Genomic DNA, 19,125 nt, shown 5'->3' with positions numbered 1-19,125 from the left:
GGATTTGGTCTTTGCATCAGGCTTATTTGGGTCCTTTGCCTGTGGTTCTCTCACAGGCTGCAGTCGTCTCAAGACTCACCTGGAAAGGATCCATTTCCTAGACCCGATTCAGTTCCTCATTAGTTGTTGGCTGTAGACCTCCCTCTGTTCCCTTTCACGTGGGCAGCTCTACAGAGAGCATCTTACAATATGGAGTTTGCTTCATCAGAGTGCCAGCAAGAAAGAGAGAGCAAAGGAGAGCGAGCAAGAGAGGAAGATTCAGTCTCACGAAAGAGGTACCTGACCGCCCTTGCCATATCTATTCCTTAGAAAAACGTCACTAGGTCCAGCCCACACCCAGGGGGAGGGGATCACGTGCCAGGAGGCAGGAATCCTTGGAGGCCACTTCCGAAGTCGGCCTACCATGCCTCCATTCATCTCTACTCTCCAACATTATTTTAAAGCAAATCCCAGATTTCATGTCGTCTCTTCTGTAAATATTTCAACATACATGCCTAAAAGATAAGAGCTCCTTCAAAAAATACATAACCAAATATGTCAAAAATATTCTCAAATATCCAGTGTTGAAGTTTTCAATTGTCTCATGAATATCATGATGCATTGAAATTGATTATGTTTTAAAAGTATATGTTAAGTCACTTTTAATCTATTGTTTCTCTCTTCTCTCTTGCAATTTTCTTGTTGAAGAAGACAGCTTGTTTGACCTGCAGTTTCCTGTAGTCTGGGTTTTGCCAGTTGGATCCCTGTGGTGTTCATTCATCATGTCCTTTATATTTCCTTATAAATTGATAATCATTTATTTTTAAGATAGCATTTTTCACAAATTGAAATTAGGACACATCTTATCATCAAAGACATTATATTATAATTTCTCAGGTGACAGTTATGATACTCTTGTCATTGCCCAGCCTGTGTAAACTTGTCTTGGCTATTTATATTGTTATTGCATCAATTGAGTTGTGTGGTATTACGTGTGCTGAGTTTATTGGCCATACATTTTTTTTTCAAAAAGACTACGCTATGATTATGTATTGAAAGGAAAAATTACTGTGTGTGCAGAAACACAGAAACAGAACAGAGGGGTATAAATTTGATATATTCACGACTAGACCTCAATAACTCCTTGATATTGGTGACAGCAAGCCAAGTAAGAACATTTGAGAAAGGAATGTGTGTCCTGATATTGCCTGAAAAGATCAAGGAAGTACCAGTATCAACACTTGCCAACTGGTTGTCAGTCCTTTGGAAGAAAATTCCATAGTCAATAGAGGAGTATTCTATTGTGGTATATTCAAGGTATGTATTATCTTTCAATAAATAGTATAGAAAAACATAGATAGACTATTTAAAAAATCATAGAGGCCAGGCACGGTGGCTCACGCCTATAATCCCAGCATTTTGGGAGGCTGAGGCGGGTGGATCATGAGGTCAGGAGTTTAAGACCAGCCTGGCCAACATTGTGAAACTTCATTTCTACTAAAAATACAAAAATTAGTTGGGCATGGTGGTGTGTACCTGTAATGCCAGCTACTCAGGAGGATGAGGCAGGAGAATCACTTGAACATGGGAGGCAGAGGTTGAAGTGAGCCAAGATAGTGCCACTGCACTCCAGCCTGGCCACAGAGCAAGACTCCATCGCAAAAAAAAAAAAAAAAAAAAAAAAAAAAAAAAAAAAGAGAAGAAAAAGAAAACATAGAAAGACTAATTTCAAGGCATATAATTGATGACTTTGTGTATAAAAGTGATTCCTGCTGAATTTTTTTCTTAGAATTTTTTTCAGAATATTTATTAGCTTTGGGAAATATTAAATGAAAATGATAAGAAACAGCACTGCAAAATCAATATTATCCTAATTGACACCCAGGGAGAAGATTGGAAAGAAATATATCAAATTGCTACCAATGATGAGATTCTGGGACACTTATTTTTTCATTTATATTTTATTTTTGTTTTTCTGGATTCTTTACAATAAACAAGGATCCTTTTCAAAACCAGAAGAAAACCCCACAAAACCCAGTAAATATTATTTTTGTAAAGGCGTCGTGTCAGAAGACTGATATGCCGGGTTGTGGGATGGCATTTGTAAGAGAAGCTCTGGATGTCCTCAGGCTCACTGACTGGGGGTGAATTATATTTCTTGACTGTGGAGTCCCTCGACAGTCTTTGTGTCAATGGACCCTGCTTCTTCCTGCTTGTGAAGCAAGCAACCCATCCACCCCTGACTCTGGCAGTCTTTGATGCTGACTCATGGGGGATTTTCTCTAATCCTTATTGGTTGTTCTCCAGATTACCCAGGTATAATATTCTCAAGATGAGCTTGGAAAGGCCTTTTGGGTTCTTTCCATGAAGAATTTTTTTTTTTTTTTTTTTTTTGTAGTGTCTTAACTGGTAGCATTTTAGCTAACACTTTCATTGTTTTGGATACAGAGGAGTCTGGAAAAATAAGTGTTAAATAATTTCAATAAGTATAAAATAAAATCTAAATAATACAAAGGCATTTTTATCAGTTTAATTGGTAAGTTTTTTTTCGTTGGTGGCTATTAAAATAACTGTGTTCTTCAGCTAAGTTATCGGGTTTGATGAAACATATTAATAATAACAAAACTAAAAAAAAAAAGAAAAAAAACTGAATAAATTCTCTCCTCTAGAGCTAAGATTAGGAGATTTGGGGATTTATCTCTTTCTTCTCTCATCATATGTCTTTTCTTGTTGATAATCCCACATTTCCTTGACAGCAGACACCATAAGTTGCTAAATACATCATGAACTGAATAACAGCTTTTCAGAAAAAATAGGTACCTATGAAATCATACAACTTTCTTTTTCCTGACAGATATATATTCTTCAGTTCATAAGTTTGGTTTGAGCATAAGCTTTTTTGCATTTAAAGTCCAAATATTGTCCTGAGTCTATTTGGACACTGTCCGTGGGATCATGGTGACTCCACTTCTCAGAACTTGAGTTTTATAATCTATTCCTCTTTAGCATGGTTAGGAACAAAAGACTAATTTCAAGGCATATCGCAGCATTTCAGACTTCATGAACAGTTCCCATGTGGTTAAAATCATCATTACATTTTTTTCCCTTTTAATTGAATCACATATTGATGGACATTAAACAGTTCTTAAGAGTCAGCTGGGAATTTCTGATGGATGCATGATGGTATCAGATTGATAGTCATTTAGAATTCAAGAACAGACATCATCAAATCCTCATAGTTTTGAGAAACACATGCCCATCCTAAGAGATTTGGCAATTGCTATTGCATGTAATTGTACTACATAGAGCACGACAATTCTGCAAAGACAATACTCATTTGTTTCTCTGTAAAATTTTCATATGTTCTTTTCGAAGACATTTTAAATGACAATTGGAATCCAAATTTAAAAAAAGGTTCAACAACATGCCATACTAACAAGGCTTATATCTCAGCTTAGGTGAGACTCAGATGAATCTCTAACCTTCTACACACATGCTAAATTTGCACATGTGCAGGCATTGACATCTATGTCACAACTCCCTCCCCTGCCAAGTTTCTTTTGGCACTGGTTATAAATTACATGCGAATTTGAGATATGTTAAAATGTGAAAAGTTCTGCATCTTAGACTTGATGAAATTCAGTAATAAATAACATTTATTGAGTATGTATAATATGCTTGATGCTTTACTTATTTCACTTAGTCTTCATAATTACTATAATTACTTTATGAAGACTTGCTGTTATTGTCCCCATTATACTGATGAAGAAAACTGAGACTTAGGGGATTTAAACTTAACATTCACTCAAGTGAAAGGCAGAATTGAGTCAAAGTTTGAATTTGAAGGCACATAGTATATTTCCTTCCCCAGTTTGATCCCAGTAAAGCCTTACTTTTTAAAGCCTTACGTGTGCTGTCCAATAGAACGTTCTCTGATGAAAATGTTCTCCATCTGAGCTGTCTGCTGTGATATAGCCAGTAGCTACCTGGGACTATTGAGTACTTGAAATGTGGTTAGTGTGACTCAGCAACTAACATTTTAATTTTATTTAATTTTAATTAATTTAATTTTAAACAGGCATATGTGGCTGCTGGCTCCCTTACTGCATAGGCCAGCACTGGAATGAAGGTAACTATATTTTCAGGAAAATACCAAAGAATTAAGGGAATACACTTAAGTGAACAGAATTCACTTTTTGCTCTTGCAAAAAGTCATGTCTATACAAGTGCAAATATTCTGAAGTAATTACTTCTCTGGGACAGTTTGACTATTTTTGTGGCCTTTTGGAAGCTGGTCAGGAGATCTCTGCTTAAACAAAAAGGAGCAGCTAGAAAAATTATCTTATTATTGCAAGGAGTATTTACGTATGATGTAGAAATGTCCCTTATGGGATTCTTCTTAAGTTTACTTAGGTTTACTGTGACCATATTTTTGTTGATATTTTTATTAATATTTTATATTGGTAAAATAATTTATATTTTACCTATCAGTTTCCAATTAGCTTATAAAACTTTTCTAGACATCCTATAAGGTAAGCAGAGTTGGTATTAGCGTTCCCATTTTATAGATGAAGAAATTGAGACTCAGGGAGTTTGTATAACTTGCTTGGGGCCACATAGGTAAGGAGTGACTTACCTGGAACTGGTACCTAGATTTTGTGACTTTCAGTCTTCTGTGTTTTCCATTACAAGGGGTTGTTTCTATACAATTGGATTCAACCATATTTCACCAAAAAAACTCTGCTGATAGAAACTCAGACTGAGGGCATGGTGCCTCACGCCTGTAATCCCAGTACTTTGGGAGACTGAGAAGGACGGATCATGAGGTCAGGAGATCGAGACCAGCCTGGCCAGTATGGTGAAAGCCCATCTCTACTAAAATGCAAAAAATTAGTGGGGCGTGGTGGAGCATGCCTGTAGTCCCAGCTATACAGAAGGCTGAGGCAGAAGAAGCGCTTTAACCCGGGAGGAGGAGGTTGCAGTAAGCCAAGATAGCGCCACTGCACTCCAGTCTGGGTGACAGAGTGAGACTCTGTCAAGAAAGAAAGAGAGGGAGGGAGGTAGGGAGGGAGGGAGGAAGGAAGAGAGGGAGGGAGGGAGGAAGGGAGGGAGGGAGGGAAGGAAGGGAAGGAAGGAGAAAGGGAAAGGAAAGGAAAAGAGAGAAAGAAAAGAAAAGGAAAGAAAAGAAAAGGGAAAGACAAGAAACTCAGACCTTGAGTGGAGATGACCCCATGCAAGCAGGTGAAATAAGATGTTATCCAGTGGAACATTTGTTCTTCCCAAGGGGAGGCTTTACCAATGGTTTGGGTGCCCTTCAATGTGCTTACATTGAGTGGCGTCAGGTTTTCAGGTTAACTAACTTCAGTCCCAGTGGCTGTGGTGGGAGATCAGCTGCAGCTGCGCTAATTCTGCTCCCCTTCAATGTGGCCATATGAGCAAGTGTTAGGTTTGCACTTTGCAGAGAAAATGAATATGTCATAATCCCAATTCCTCCCTGGGTATTTGGTTGGCTTCAAGTACCATTCCTTTTGTAATTAAATGGGAAAGAGAAAACAGATGGTCACCTTGTCAAATCTTGTTTTCAAGTTAAATACACACAGCCTTTTTTTCTAAGTAGGATAATTCCTTTTTAATGGTAACGCTTTAAGACAGGGAAACACCGGTGGCTGTGTCTAGAGTGCAATGAATCTGCATGTATTGTCTACCTGCTTGAACAGTGAGCTTGGAAAAAGTCCTTGATTTTTATGAACATGCCACCTGAAATCTTCTGTGTTGTCTATAACAGTGATTATTTAGCTTCTCTCTTCTTCAGTCTTCTCAGGGTCACACCTTCTCCACGTATGGTTAAAGCACATGCATGGAGCAATGATATTTACCTGGAGACTAGACAGTGCCATTCAACTGGATATTAAAGGAACAGTGGGGAGAGTTCCTCCGGTGGTCCCATTATCTCTGCATTTTATTTACTTTGGATATCGAGAAGGATCTGGAGAGGTGAAAGAATTGAATGACTCAATAATTTCCCCCAAACTGGAAGCAATCTCTTATCTATTAACTTCCTGGAACAATGAGGACCAATTGATTAGGGAGCTCTTAGGTCCTTGTTAGATCTTTCTCCATGCTATGAGGAACATAGAGAAAATACCATCATTTTTTTCAAAAAATTATAAAATAATATAGTGAGAATCGATTGAATGATGTCTACTGGGCAGTTTACAGCCCTCTATAGAATACATCTAGATCAATTCCTTTATTACAATGATGAGATAACTAGTCCCCCTCCCCAACTGTTTTGAAGGGATAGGGAAATGAGAAACGGATCTTGTCTTTGTTAATTCCAAAGTCTCTTCACTCCCTTAAGTGCTTCTTTCTTACTTTCTTGTCCTTTCACTGTTACACTCTCTGGAACATCCAAACTATGCAGACAGAGAGAAAGCCTTGATTCAGCCTCTATTCTAGAAAAACATAAGATTTTTGTCACTGCTTTGCTAGCAATCAACAATGATTTCTTGAATGCCTACTGTGTGCTTACAAGTGTGTTGGAGTCTTCCCTCTTTCCCTTAAGGAGAACACATTGATTTTTTAGAACCACTTTTAGTTAAGACTTTAATTGAAAATCCAATGTTATTTAAAAAATGTTTGTCATTGCTCCTGGATTTCTGAAGTCTTTTCCTGTCTATGTGTTGGCTTGGGGGAAATTTCCTTTGGCCCTGTTTATTTCATTTTGCTACGAGTAAAGGAGACAATTGAAGCTTGGTGTTTTTGTGAAGTTTCCTTGAAAGTGTTTTGACATTGTGGTTGGTGGTCTGATTACTTCAGAAAGGATTTGTATTTAGTATAAGTGTTTTTTATCTAAACATATATAGCTTGAGAGACCAGCTAATACTGTGTACTCACCTTAAAATATGCCTATGTACATATTTAAGCTCAGTTTGGCTAAAAGAGCCTTTGAACTAGAATATCACACACCACTCCCCAACTCCCATGCTCAAATGTTGGCCAACAGAGAGGACAGTAAAAGATAAAGATCCTCTGAACATGCAGAATCTATATAAGTCTAAATTTAAACAAATAACAACCGGACTTTAAGCACTGCTGGACAAATATTATCAGCTCAGAAATGGAGACCTAAATACTGATTCGTTGGTTGTTTAATTAAATTTATTATTAATAAATTAATTGTCCAAAAAAACCCCAAGAGTCTGGGTAGTATGAATTCCACTCCGAACGGGGCTACAAGGCCAGAACAAATGACTTTTGCACAGGATCTTGCTTTCCTCTATGGTTCTTAAGGAAGGTCTTCTTTGCATTATTCAATGTTCTTGGCTTATTTATTATTCCTGGAGGAAAGGCTGCACAAAACCACAAATATTTCAAATGTCATTGTTATCACTGAAATTACTCATTCAGACTGCAAATGAAACCAGGAATGTTTTTGCCATTTAAAACTTCCAGAAGAAGAGTGAACAAAATACAGAGTCTTCAAGGTTAAGCAGATGTGGTAAAAGCACATTCATTCAGTGTTTGTTTTGCTAATGAAAGTGAAAGTTTAATGCATGCTACAGATTTCTCCTCTGCCTTTTGTTAAACTGTTAGTTGATTATGAAGTTGAAAAAGGAAATTGTAAGAACATAATTTTCTTTAAGATCTGAAAGCTCAAGAATTTTGATTGAGTTAAATATATCTTTTATTTTTTAATTAATGCACTGATCTGTGTGATATTGTAATTTAGAAGTTATATTTTATTGAAAAGTGTTTTTAATAATGTTAACCGGTTTGTTCATCTGGGACAGTTTAATGAGTTCGACTTTTTGTTTTTTTATATATATATATAGATGTTTTGAGACAGGCTCTCGCTCTGCTGCCCAGGCTGCAGTGCATGGCATGATTATGGCTCACTGCCACCTGGAGCTCCTGGGCCCAAGCAATCCTCCTACCTCATCCTATTGAGTAGGTGGGACTACAGGCAAGTGCCACCAGGTCTAGCTAGGTGTTTTGTTTTTTTTTTAAATAATCTTTTGTAGAGATAGGGTCTTCCTATGTTGCTCAGGCTGATCTCCAACTCCTAGGCTCAAGTGATCCTCTTACCTCAGCCTCCTAAAGGGCTGGAATTATCCGCCTCAGCCTCCCAAAGTGCTAGAATTACAGGCATGAGCCACCGCGCCCGGCCAAGTTCAACTTTGTGAGAAAACCATGTTCAAGTTCCTCAGAACTGGTTTCTAAGACTTCGGTCTCTTTAAGGATGCCTTTTTCACCCTTGGCCTAGGTACTTGATCTTGAAGTTCTAAAATTGGATTTTTCTCTTGGCTTGTATCCCAGCTTCCTACTTTTTTTTTGAGGGAGAATTTGAAGATGATTATAGGAATTCATTTTTTTTCCTCTTTGCATTTTGAAGATGAAGAAAACATTATCTGTGTGTAAACTCCTAGATGATTACTTAGAGTAATAATAATAGTATATGGTATTTACCTGAAAAGATACTATGAGTTAAGAAAATTTTAATTCTTATTTTTTTAAATGGTATTAGATTTAGGTACAGTTAAAAATATCACTGTAGGCCGGGCGAGGTGGCTCAAGCCTGTAATCCCAGCACTTTGGGAGGCCGAGACGGGCGGATCACGAGGTCAGGAGATCGAGACCATCCTGGCTAACACAGTGAAACCCCGTCTCTACTAAAAATACAAAAACTTAGCCGGGCGAGGTGGCAGGCGCCTGTAGTCCCAGCTACTCGGGAGGCTGAGGCAGGAGAATGGCGTGAACCCGGGAGGCGGAGCTTGCAGTGAGCTGAGATCCGGCCACTGCACTCCAGCCTGGGTGACAGAGCGAGACTCCGTCTCAAAAAAAAAAAAAAAAAAAAATCACTGTAATCCCAGCACTTTGGGAGGTCGAGGTGGGTGGATCATGAGGTCAGGAGTTCAAGACCAGCCTGGCCAAGATGGTGAAACCCTGTCTCTACTAAAAATACAAAAATTAGCCAGGTGTGGTGGTGGGCGCTTGTAATTCCAGCTACTCTAGAGGCTGTGGCAGAGAATTGCTTGAATCCGCGAGGTGGAGGTTGCAGTGAACCGAGATCTCCCCACTGCACTCCAGCCTGGAAGACAGAGCGAGATTCCGTCTCAAAAAAAAAAAAAGAAAAAAATAAATCACTGAGGTAGCTAATGGATGATGGTTGCCAACTGATTTCTGGTACTGACAACTAGATTTCCTTTTTGTTCTCCCTTCAACTTCGGTCATCCTGTAGTTACCGCTTACTGTCCCTCCCTGACATGAGCACTTGTTTTTTTGTTTGTTTGTTTGTTTGAGACGGAGTTTTACTCTTGTTGCCCAGGCTGGAGTACAATGGTGCGATCTCAGCTCACTGCAACCTCTGACTCCTGGCTTCAAGCAATTCTCCTGCCTCAGCCTTGCCAGTAGCTGGGATTACAGGCATGTGTCATCATGCCTGGCTAATTTTGGTATTTTTAGTAGAGATGGGGTTTCACCATGTTGGTCAGGCTGGTCTTGAACTCTTGACCTCAGGTGATCTGCCAGCCTCAGCCTCCCAAAGTGCTGGGATTACAGGCGTGAGCCCCCCCCGCCCGCCCCGAGCACTTGTTAGTTCACAGTACATAATGAATACTACAGTTTGTTATTAAGTTCAATGCCTGCCTAAATATGACCAATTAATGCCTACTATCCACCTGAAAGTTAAAAACTGGCTATGAAGCACCACCCCCCATCCCAGGGGTTACAACTTGAAATCAACATTTGCATATACCTTTATAAAAATTAGTATGGAAACTTCTGGAATGTTGCCATACTCCCTATTTGAATTCAAATGATAATATAGTCAATTCAGGAAAGAAAATCATCCTAAAATTTCGTATTATGATTAGAAGTGTAATTTTGCTGAAATAGAAAATTTCTAATTATTAAATTTGACAAATCATCACTCTCTAAGTGAAGATTCTGGGCACTGAGTCTTTGGAGACAATGACTACACTTGGCACGGTGCTTGCCACATTGTAAGCACTCTATAAATATTTGCTTCATTAAAATTTAAAAGGTCACCCACTCTTAAAGTCATGGAAAACTTTGCTAATTTTTCTTGTGTTGTTTTGAAACAACATGCTGATTAATTTCCACTATGAAAATAAAAAGTTTTCTGTCTAAATGTGGCTACGAATTTAATGATAATGGGGGAGTAAGAGGATAGACTGAGAAAGAAAGAGAAAAGAAAAAAGGAAGAGAGCCAGAGGAAGAAAAGAGAAGGGAGGAAGGAAGGAAATGAAGACAGTCTGCACCCACATTTGGTTGCTGTCCTGAGATTAAGCCCGACCACATGAAAACCCAAAGGAAGCAAGCATCATTTAACATTCAACTTGCAATTCATTTTGTGACTCTATCATTATGCCAGCTCATTTGTCTGCAGTTTAAAATGTGTTATAAAGTCAAAACTTAGAAGTAAAATTCTTTCACTTCCTGATACTAGAGTGAGCGTAGTACATCTGCCTGTTTTGGATCATTTCTAAGCATTTCTCAAAGGTTAGTTCCACTTTGCCTGAAAGATCGTGTTTTGAACCATTAAAAACTGTTGCCTCAAAACTTCATCAGATCACAATTTCTTTTTTAAAATTCTCTCTTGGCAGATATTATCATTTAAAAGGTTTAACTTTAGTTACCTTGCTCTATTAATTTTATTTCTAAAATGTCTCTTGAATATATCTGCTTTTATCCATCCCTCTAGGCACTTTCTTTATGTCCTTAACACCTCTCACCAAGGTCCTAGGTTGCTTTCTGTTCCAATCTTTACTAATTTAATTATTTCTTTAGGCTGTTAGCAGGATTATTTTCCCAGGAAATACGACACATCCTGAATTTTTTTTTCTTCCAAAGCCTTCAATGGTTTGCATTTGTTTATATAATAAGAGTTAGGACTACCTGGCAAATATTCAAGATCTTTTATCATTGACTTCTCAAATACCTTCCCATTCTCAACTTCTCCTCCATTCCTTGTTATATTTCTGTACCACTGAGTTACACAAATGCACTGGATACTTTCATATTTCTTTGTTTTTGTTCATGTTAATTCCTCATCCCAAAAGTCCTTACTCTGCTTTTACAGTTTTGGAAATCCTAGCTCAACTCAAATATCACTTCTTCCATGAAACCCTGAGTGTATTACTCAGCTGAAGGTAATTGTTCTTTCCTCTATCCCCCATGTGAAGTAAATTAATATGATGTTAGAGATGGAAAAAGTTTTACACTTCAATCCATCTCCATTCAGGGATCATCTTGGTATTGGAGAGGCAATTTAGTTTTCAATGAAAGATACAAACGAGGGTAAATAAAATATGTATTTATTGGCTCGTGTAACTGAAAATCCAGTAGTTGAGCTGTCTGAATTCAGTACCTGGCTAATGTTCTCAGAGATCTGTCCCTTATTTTATTTCCTGGCTCTGGTTTTCTCCATGTTGGGTTCAGTCTTAAGCAGACCCTACACTCATACATGATGGGAAAGCGGTTCTCAGAAGCTCCAGATTTACATAGTATTTTTAGCTCTCAGTCTCCGAAGGAGAGAAATCCTCTTTCACAGCGTTTATATCAACTCTTCATATGACTTGGATTGTTTGGAGGTGGGGCATGTGTCTATCTTGGGGCTATCATTGTTTCTGGGAAGCCTGGGTTCTCTGATTGGCCAGTCCAGGTCATAAGCTTGTTTCTATGATGAAGGAGGTTGGGTCATGTGATGAACAGGTAGAATCATGTAGAGTGAGAAACAGTTTTCCAAAAAAAGTAGTTTTTATTCATTACATTCTCTATTGGGTACTTTCATTTGCCCTCTGTTACAGCCAACTGTTTATTTGTATCTCATCTTTGTATTTTAAGATTATTGAGAGCAAGAATCAAAACACATTCAATAAGTGTTTGTCTCTTAGCTGAACGAAGGACCCAACAGGCAGACAACAAATGAAATAATATCCAAAGTCACCGTTTTATTTGACTTATGTTCTCTTAGACTTTTTAAAAGTCTCATTGATAAGACTTGATACTTTCCAGTAATTAAAGAAAATTGGCATTCACATAAAATGGTGGACAGGATTAATTTTGAGATACAATCAATTTACTTAAAATATCAGACCCCAAATACTTCTAGCCATGATTTGACTAGTGAAAGTCTTTATAAATTAAAGTTTTCCCCTTTAGAAAAATTATTGCTTTTACTAGAAAAAATGTTGATATAGTTTATTACCATTACTAAAACAACAACACTTGAAGCTTGCTTTTAAAAATTTCTCATAATTTGACAGTTTTGTTTTGTAGTTTTAGAAAATATAGGGTCTCTCCAAGTAGAGTATTAAAATCTTCAAAATGGGCCGGGCTCAGTGGCTCATGCCTGTAATCCCAGCACTTTGAGAGGCCAAGGCAGGCGGATCATGAGGTCAGGAGTTCAACACCAGCCTGGCCAACATGGTGAAACCTGTCTCTACTAAAAATACAAAAAATTAGCCGGGCGTGGTGGTGCGTTCCTGTAATCCCAGCTACTTGGGAGGCTGAGGCAGGAGAATCACTTGAACCCAGGAGGCAGAGGTTACAGTGAGCCTAGATTGTGCCATTGCACTCCAGCCTGGGCGACAGAGCAAGATGCCATCTCGAGGAAAGAAAAAATCTTCAAAATGGAAAATTAAATAGTAGTTCCTTTTTTCTGTTCTTAGTAACTTTAGCTAATCTAAGGAAATAAAAGGAAATAACCTTTTTATTGCTCTGCATTATTTGTTCAAAATAATCAAACTGCTTTATTTAAACTAGTTATTTCATTGGCATGATGTTCCACAAGACCATTGATCACCATGGCCATGACATGAACAGTACCATATTGTGAACACCTAATTTGTATTGTTTTCTTCAATGAGTTGTTGTTGTTGTTTGAATAGTTTTGCTCCTGTTGCCCAGGCTGGAGTGCAATGGCACAATCTCGGCTCACTGCAACCTCTGCCTCCTGAGTTCAAGCAATTATCCTGCCTCAGCCTCCCAAGTAGCTAGGATTACAGGTATGCACCACCACTCCCAGCTAATTTTGTATTTTTAGTAGAGATAGGGTTTATCCATGTTGGTCAGGCTGGTCTTGTACTCCCGACCTCAGGTGATCACCCGTCTCGGCCTCCCAAAGTGCTGGGATTACAGACATGAGCCACCACACCCGAACCAATGAGCTTTTAATAAAGCAATTTGTAAGCTTGTTTTCATCAAGTCTGCGTTCTAGAGGTTGTGTAGTGCAAATGCAAGCATTCTGGATTTGGAACCAGACTTCACCTAATATGAAATCTAACTCTGCCACTGCTTAGCTCTTGTGAGCTTAGCTCACAATCACTTAGCCTCCTTGTCCCTCAGTTTACTGCTTTGTGAAATGGGGCTAATAATATCTGGTTCAGAAAACTGTGAAGAATAAAGGGGTAATGTGATGTTGTTGACAGAGTGTATGGCACATTGTAAGGGCTCAATCTAATATAAAGGCTATTTTCATTATGGCTCCTATTATACTGCTACCAGTACTAATTCCTTTCTAGAAAAAGCAAAGCTGGAAATCACTGGGGAAGGAATATTTGATCGGCCTTACCAAAGCACTCCTGCTTAAAGTGAAAGATGTTTGTGGTGTAAATGTTGGCATTTGTAAGACAGAACAATGTTCTTATTTCACCACTGAAGAAATGCCCTGCTTTCAACCTTTTGATGGACAGATGTCTTTGCGGCTTTAACATCCCACCCCACCATGCTCTTCCTCCCTAACTGCAACTACCAGTATTTTGTGACAAAAGACTCTTCCTCTGTAGATAGACTGTGGGGATCACTAGGCCAGTCCCAGTGTGACTTCTTACTTTGCATAAGATAGAAATGTCTTACTCCATTTGAGATTAAATTTGATCTTTCTGGGAAATGTAAAGCGACTCTACTTCAGTTTCTTAAATATAAAGGTTGTGAGGTGAAGCAAGGCATAGCATACACGGAGATCTAAATAGCCATCCCAGGGTTCTAATGAGGCCACAAATCACAGAACTCCATTATGATCAGAGTCGTGGTAGTATTAGACTGACCATAGCTTGCTTAACCTTACTGGTGCCACAGTTTTGGAGTAAGCACATTATCTCCCTGTAAAGCACATTTCTATTTAATACGTGCACATGCAGCAGGTATTTATTCTTACACCAGTTCCCCACTCATAGTTATTTTCTGTTTATAGTAATTTTAGAAAATATTTATTTTGCAATGATTTCAGACTTATGAAAGTGTCACAAGACTGGTTTAGAGAATTAAAGACTTTATTTGGATTAACCAATTTTATTTTGAAGGAACATGTGCTAGAGGTTTTAGCTCATCTTTAGTGAGGGAAACAGGCGACTATTACAGCTAGTTCAAAGGTTCATTTATAGATCAGGAATATCGAAATACATTTGCATATGGATGCAAACTAGCTTCTTCTGCAGAAGTGGAGGGAAGACAATTGAACCTCTACTTGACAGAATTTATTTACTCCTTCTCGACAAGAATTACTTTGCATTGCTCTGCTGATTTGGTAATGTTTAACATTTTGCCACATATCCTTTATCATTCCCTCTTTCTCTAATTAAATTTTTCTGAACCCTTTGAGAGTAATTTGTATGCACCATGCCCCATACTCTTTAGTAGCTTTAATTCACTGTGAATTGTCTAAGAAAACACATTTTCTTACATAATCACAACAAGTAATTAAATTCAGGAAACTTATCATTTGATACAATACTTTAATCTACGGTTCATGTTTTGTCAGTTGTCCTAATAACGTCCTTGATAGCATTTTTTTCCATTCTGTGGCACTGAATTCAGCCCAGGGTCACACATTTCATCTAGTTATCTTTAATCTCCTTTATATTTTTTTCAAATTTGAAGTTTGTCTACATTGGAAATTTAGAGTCAAAGATTGTGGCATTTCTATATTTGTGTGTGCATGTGTGTGTGTGTTGCTTCATTTATGATAATATCCTTAGCTATTATGTCAAAAGCTGACTTTTTTTTTTTTTTTTTTTTTTTTTTTTTTAAGTGCATTTCAACTCCAAAGTAACACTGAGGGGAAAATAGCAAGCATAAATCAGAACATCAAAGTAAGTCCCATCATGCCTACAGTGTACAAATAGCTGTTGATGAGTTTGCCATGCTTACTGAACTGAATAAGTATAAAAGCTTTTCATGTGCATTCCTGTTTTCAGGCCCAATACAGCACGTTAACCTCAGAATATCAAATTGAATCAGAGGTTCTGAGAAGACCAGCCTGCAAAGCCGTTAGAATGACACTCTTCATTACACTATCTAGATTCAGGTTTCAGACAACCATAACCGGGGCTTTCCCAACCCTCACCCAAAGTCAAATGTGCACAGCCACCCAAATCACTGCCTGCCTTCCCGCAAGGGCTCCCAGACCTCTTAAAGTGGGAAGTCCACCCAGTCCCGGAAAGCTGAGGCCAGAATTATAAAGAACCTTTTTGTGATGACATTTTTCCTGGCGAGGCTCAAATAAACAGCCCCTGCAAGGCAGTTTGCCACACAGTGTGTCAGCACATATTATGCCGTCTGGTGCTGAGTGGATGTGTCAGCTGCCCATTAGACCACACTAAAATAGAATTGCTGGGAGCCTGAAGCATGAAGCATGATATTAGATAAAGTGATGAAATTTCACTCGATTAAAGAGCCGGGTCAAGGACAGTTACCTCGGGAAATTCCTTTTTTCCTCGAATATTCTCGCAACTTTGATGAATTTATCATTTCCCTGCTTATTTTTCATTATCGTCTGGGGCTTTATGAACAATAAAACGTGCCCTCAGCAGGCACTGACATATTGGAGTGATCAGAATCATAGGTTATGTTGATTCAAAGAAAGAAAGGGAAAAAAAGATGAGATTGACATTGCTGCAGGTCAAAAGCCCTTGGAAATGTTGGATTGATTTGTTTAGACAGTTGTTTGATTTCTCTCTCTCTCTTTTTCTTTCTCTAGCTCTTTTTTCCCCCTCAAGTAGAAGGATAGGAAAAAGAACAGAGAGGGGTAATCTTTTTTATTTTAGGCCAGTTGAAGGAGAGAAGCAGAAGCATATGGCTTGGCAGAAATTTTTATTTTTATTTATTTGATTTATAAGGACAGGAGAGAAATGCTTCTTGCAAAGGGCTTCTTTTATCAAAAGGACTTGCAGGCTGAAAGTAAATGACTACATACCTGCATTGCTTTTTAAACCAGGACTGGAAAACCACATCTAGCTAGTGTAAAGCTGACTGGTTGCTCTCCGTAGTAGGAAAACAAAAACCCACTTTGGTTTGTTAGTATTTTACTCTGACATAACTTCATTTACAATAACATTTGAGAGACAAAAGAAAGGAAACGTGAATATTCAGAGCAGTTTTTGTTCTACCCTTAGAGCTTAATTCTACAGTCCTTCCATCCCCCATTTTGCCAGTGAGGGTAGAGTTCTTGCCAGCCAGACATCCTGGGAAGAACATGCAGCACCAAGCCTAGCTAATTGGACCATGTTGAATTCTAATTCAGTTGGTTCAGTTGGTCCTTCTTTGGGTCAAAAAATTGCTTTAGACAAATGTGCTGGTCTGGAGGACTGGGAACACTTTGGAGGTTTAAGTTTTTAGCACCATGTGGGGGTCATTACAAACCCTGAACTCAATGAATGACTGAGTAGCCTTACTTCTATGAATTTCCCATGCAATATTTTAACTCTGGTGCTCAAATTCCATTCTAGTATGTAAGATGCTTGAGTTTTTAAGACTCCTCTTTCTTCCTTATGATATAGGGATACTAGCATAGAATACCTCTTCTAACATACAAGACTGTAATGAATATGAAATAAGACCATCTATTTCCAGATATGTTTTTCCTAAGAGGAAAGGTGTCATCTAAATTCTAAATAGTGCCATGATTATATTTTTGTAATAATCTTATATTTTAATATTGAGGGACAAAAAATTTACATGACCCAGTGAGCTGTACTTACTTGGACTATGAACCAGAGATGAACTTAAAATTTATATCTTGGCCAGGCACGGTGCCTCACACCTGTAATCCCAGCACTTTAGGAGGCCGAGGGAGGCAGATCACCTGAGGTCAGGAGTTCAAGACCACCCTGGCTAACATGGTGGAACCCCATCTCTACTGAAAATACAAAAATTAGCCAGACTTGGTGGCAGGCTCCTGTAGTCCCAGCTACTTGGGAGGCTGAGGCAGGAGAATCGCTTGAACCTGGGAGGCAGAGGTTGAAATAAGCTGAGATTGCGCTGTTGCACTCCAGCCTGGGCAACACAGTGAGACTCCATCTCAAAAAAAAAAAACAAAAAAAAAACCATTATTTTTCAGCAAGTTCCTTGGGTATTACATTAATGTTTATATAAATTAAATTTCTTTTTCATAACAGCACCCATTCATTAGGTGAGAGTTGATGTCTAAGGAAAAAATAAATAACAGCCTGGTGGGACAGGCAGGAAATGCAGGACAAGGAGTATAATGTGGGTGCTTCAGTTTTCTCATAATTGATAGGACAAAAGTGAGACATCAAAAAATTTTCTCTTTTAATTACAGGAAAAAAAGCTTGCACAGAGACGTTAGACAACTGCTTTCAGATCTGATCAACTGGAATCTAATTTTTCTTTTCTTTCTTCCTCTTGAGCCAAGGGGGTTTTGTTTTTTGTTTTTAAAATATTGAAGTGGTTTGAAAGACGGGAAGGCAGTTGTGCTAAATTTTCTATTATTAGCATCGAAGTGATAACAGCTTTCTTACCCCTTGGGAGAAGAGGTGGCAGTTGGAAGCCGAGGAACGCTCAGTGCTGTGTCGGCACACTTTTCACCAAAACAAAAAAAAACGGAGTACGAATATCTGCCTGTAATAAAATAATGAGTCTGTTACTTTTTCTCAGTATGAAGTGAGGGTGAAACATACACATATTATTAGGCAAAAGAGAGCACCACAAAATCGGTGGAGTTTTAAAGCTTCCCTCTCCTGTCCGGTGGACACCAGGACTGCTTGGCTGCAACCCTCTGTCTTCTCAAGGCTCCAGGGGCAAGCAGCACCGTCTCCCCAGTGTGTTTTTCACTAGTCGCTTGCTTTGGGATCTTGATTTCTTTGCTAGTGTCATTTTGTTTTGGCCTGACAAAATCCTTCACTAAGCTACAGAATGCAGAGAGTGCATACCAGGGGTGAGTTGCCAACATAAGGCTTAGTCAGTAAGGTGCAGGAGGAGGCATTTGATATACATTTCCCTCCTCTTCACCAAACACTTGGGCAGCACTCAAGCAAGAATTGTATTCTATTTACGGTCATCTTGCTTATGATGAAAATTATATGTTTCATCCCAAGCAACAATAAAAAAAATTACTTTGAAACCTCTCACTGGCACTTCTAATGAACACAATAAATAGAAGAATATGCTCATCAAAAATTGTTCTCCTTTTCTCCATGATGAACCCAATAAATATTTCATTAGAAGAAGGGTTTAGCTTCTCATGTGAATTGTGAAATCTCTTGGGTTATATTAAGGCTGTAAATGTAGTTCAAAGCAGCTCAGAGTCTCGCTTTAGGGGATGGGTGCTTTTTATTTTTTATCCTTTCCCTAGAGGGTCTGATTAGCCCAGAGCTCATTTGGTGCAATAATGGAACAGGAAATTTTCTACGAGCGACTGCAACAGAGTTCCAGTTGAGAGTTTGCTACCTTGGGAGAATCAGGTCATTCTCATATCTGCTGGGGAAATGCATGCTCCCCAAGAGAAAGGAATTGGAAAAATAAATTCTTCTGACAAGTGGAGAACTTCTGCTGCAGAATGTTCCTGAACCTTGCCAGAGGGGGAGATTTTATCTTCCTGATCAGATTGCCCTAGCATTTTCCCTTCTTCCTTTAAAATTTTGTGTTTTTATTTTATTTATTTTGTTTTAACATAAGAGAACTGAAAGGTCTATGCTCTAATGTGCATTCTTCTAAACTGAAGGGTTTGTCATTTCAGTTCTGAACACCGATTTCTGTCACTTTGGCCAACACGAAGGAAGAGGTACATTTCTTTTCCTCCCTGACACCTTCGATGACATGATACACAAATGGCGGACTATGTAATAGTTTAACCAAGCCTGATCTTTCTGCCTGGGGTACTTG

General features: G+C 38.5%; 1 long non-coding RNA gene across 2 annotated transcripts in view; it reads left to right on the top strand.

The window, feature by feature from the left end:
• Positions 1–18,415, top strand: part of LOC139358097 (uncharacterized) — a 60,297-nt gene extending 41,882 nt beyond the window's left edge. Inside the window, exons 2-3 of one of the 2 annotated variants that reach the window (XR_011612407.1) lie at positions 15,035–15,095; positions 17,564–18,415. This is a non-coding gene — a long non-coding RNA (uncharacterized lncRNA). Of the gene's footprint in view, positions 1–15,034; positions 15,096–15,200; positions 15,679–17,563 lie in introns of those variants that run through there. The other variant, XR_011612408.1, reaches the window with a different exon arrangement.
• The last annotated feature ends 710 nt before the right edge of the window (positions 18,416–19,125 follow it).

The sequence above is a fragment of the Macaca nemestrina genome, chromosome 14, assembly GCF_043159975.1.
Source record: "Macaca nemestrina isolate mMacNem1 chromosome 14, mMacNem.hap1, whole genome shotgun sequence".
NCBI lineage: Eukaryota > Metazoa > Chordata > Mammalia > Primates > Cercopithecidae > Macaca > Macaca nemestrina.
Note: the sequence above shows the minus strand (reverse complement) of the source record. Positions and strands in the feature narration are given on the sequence as shown.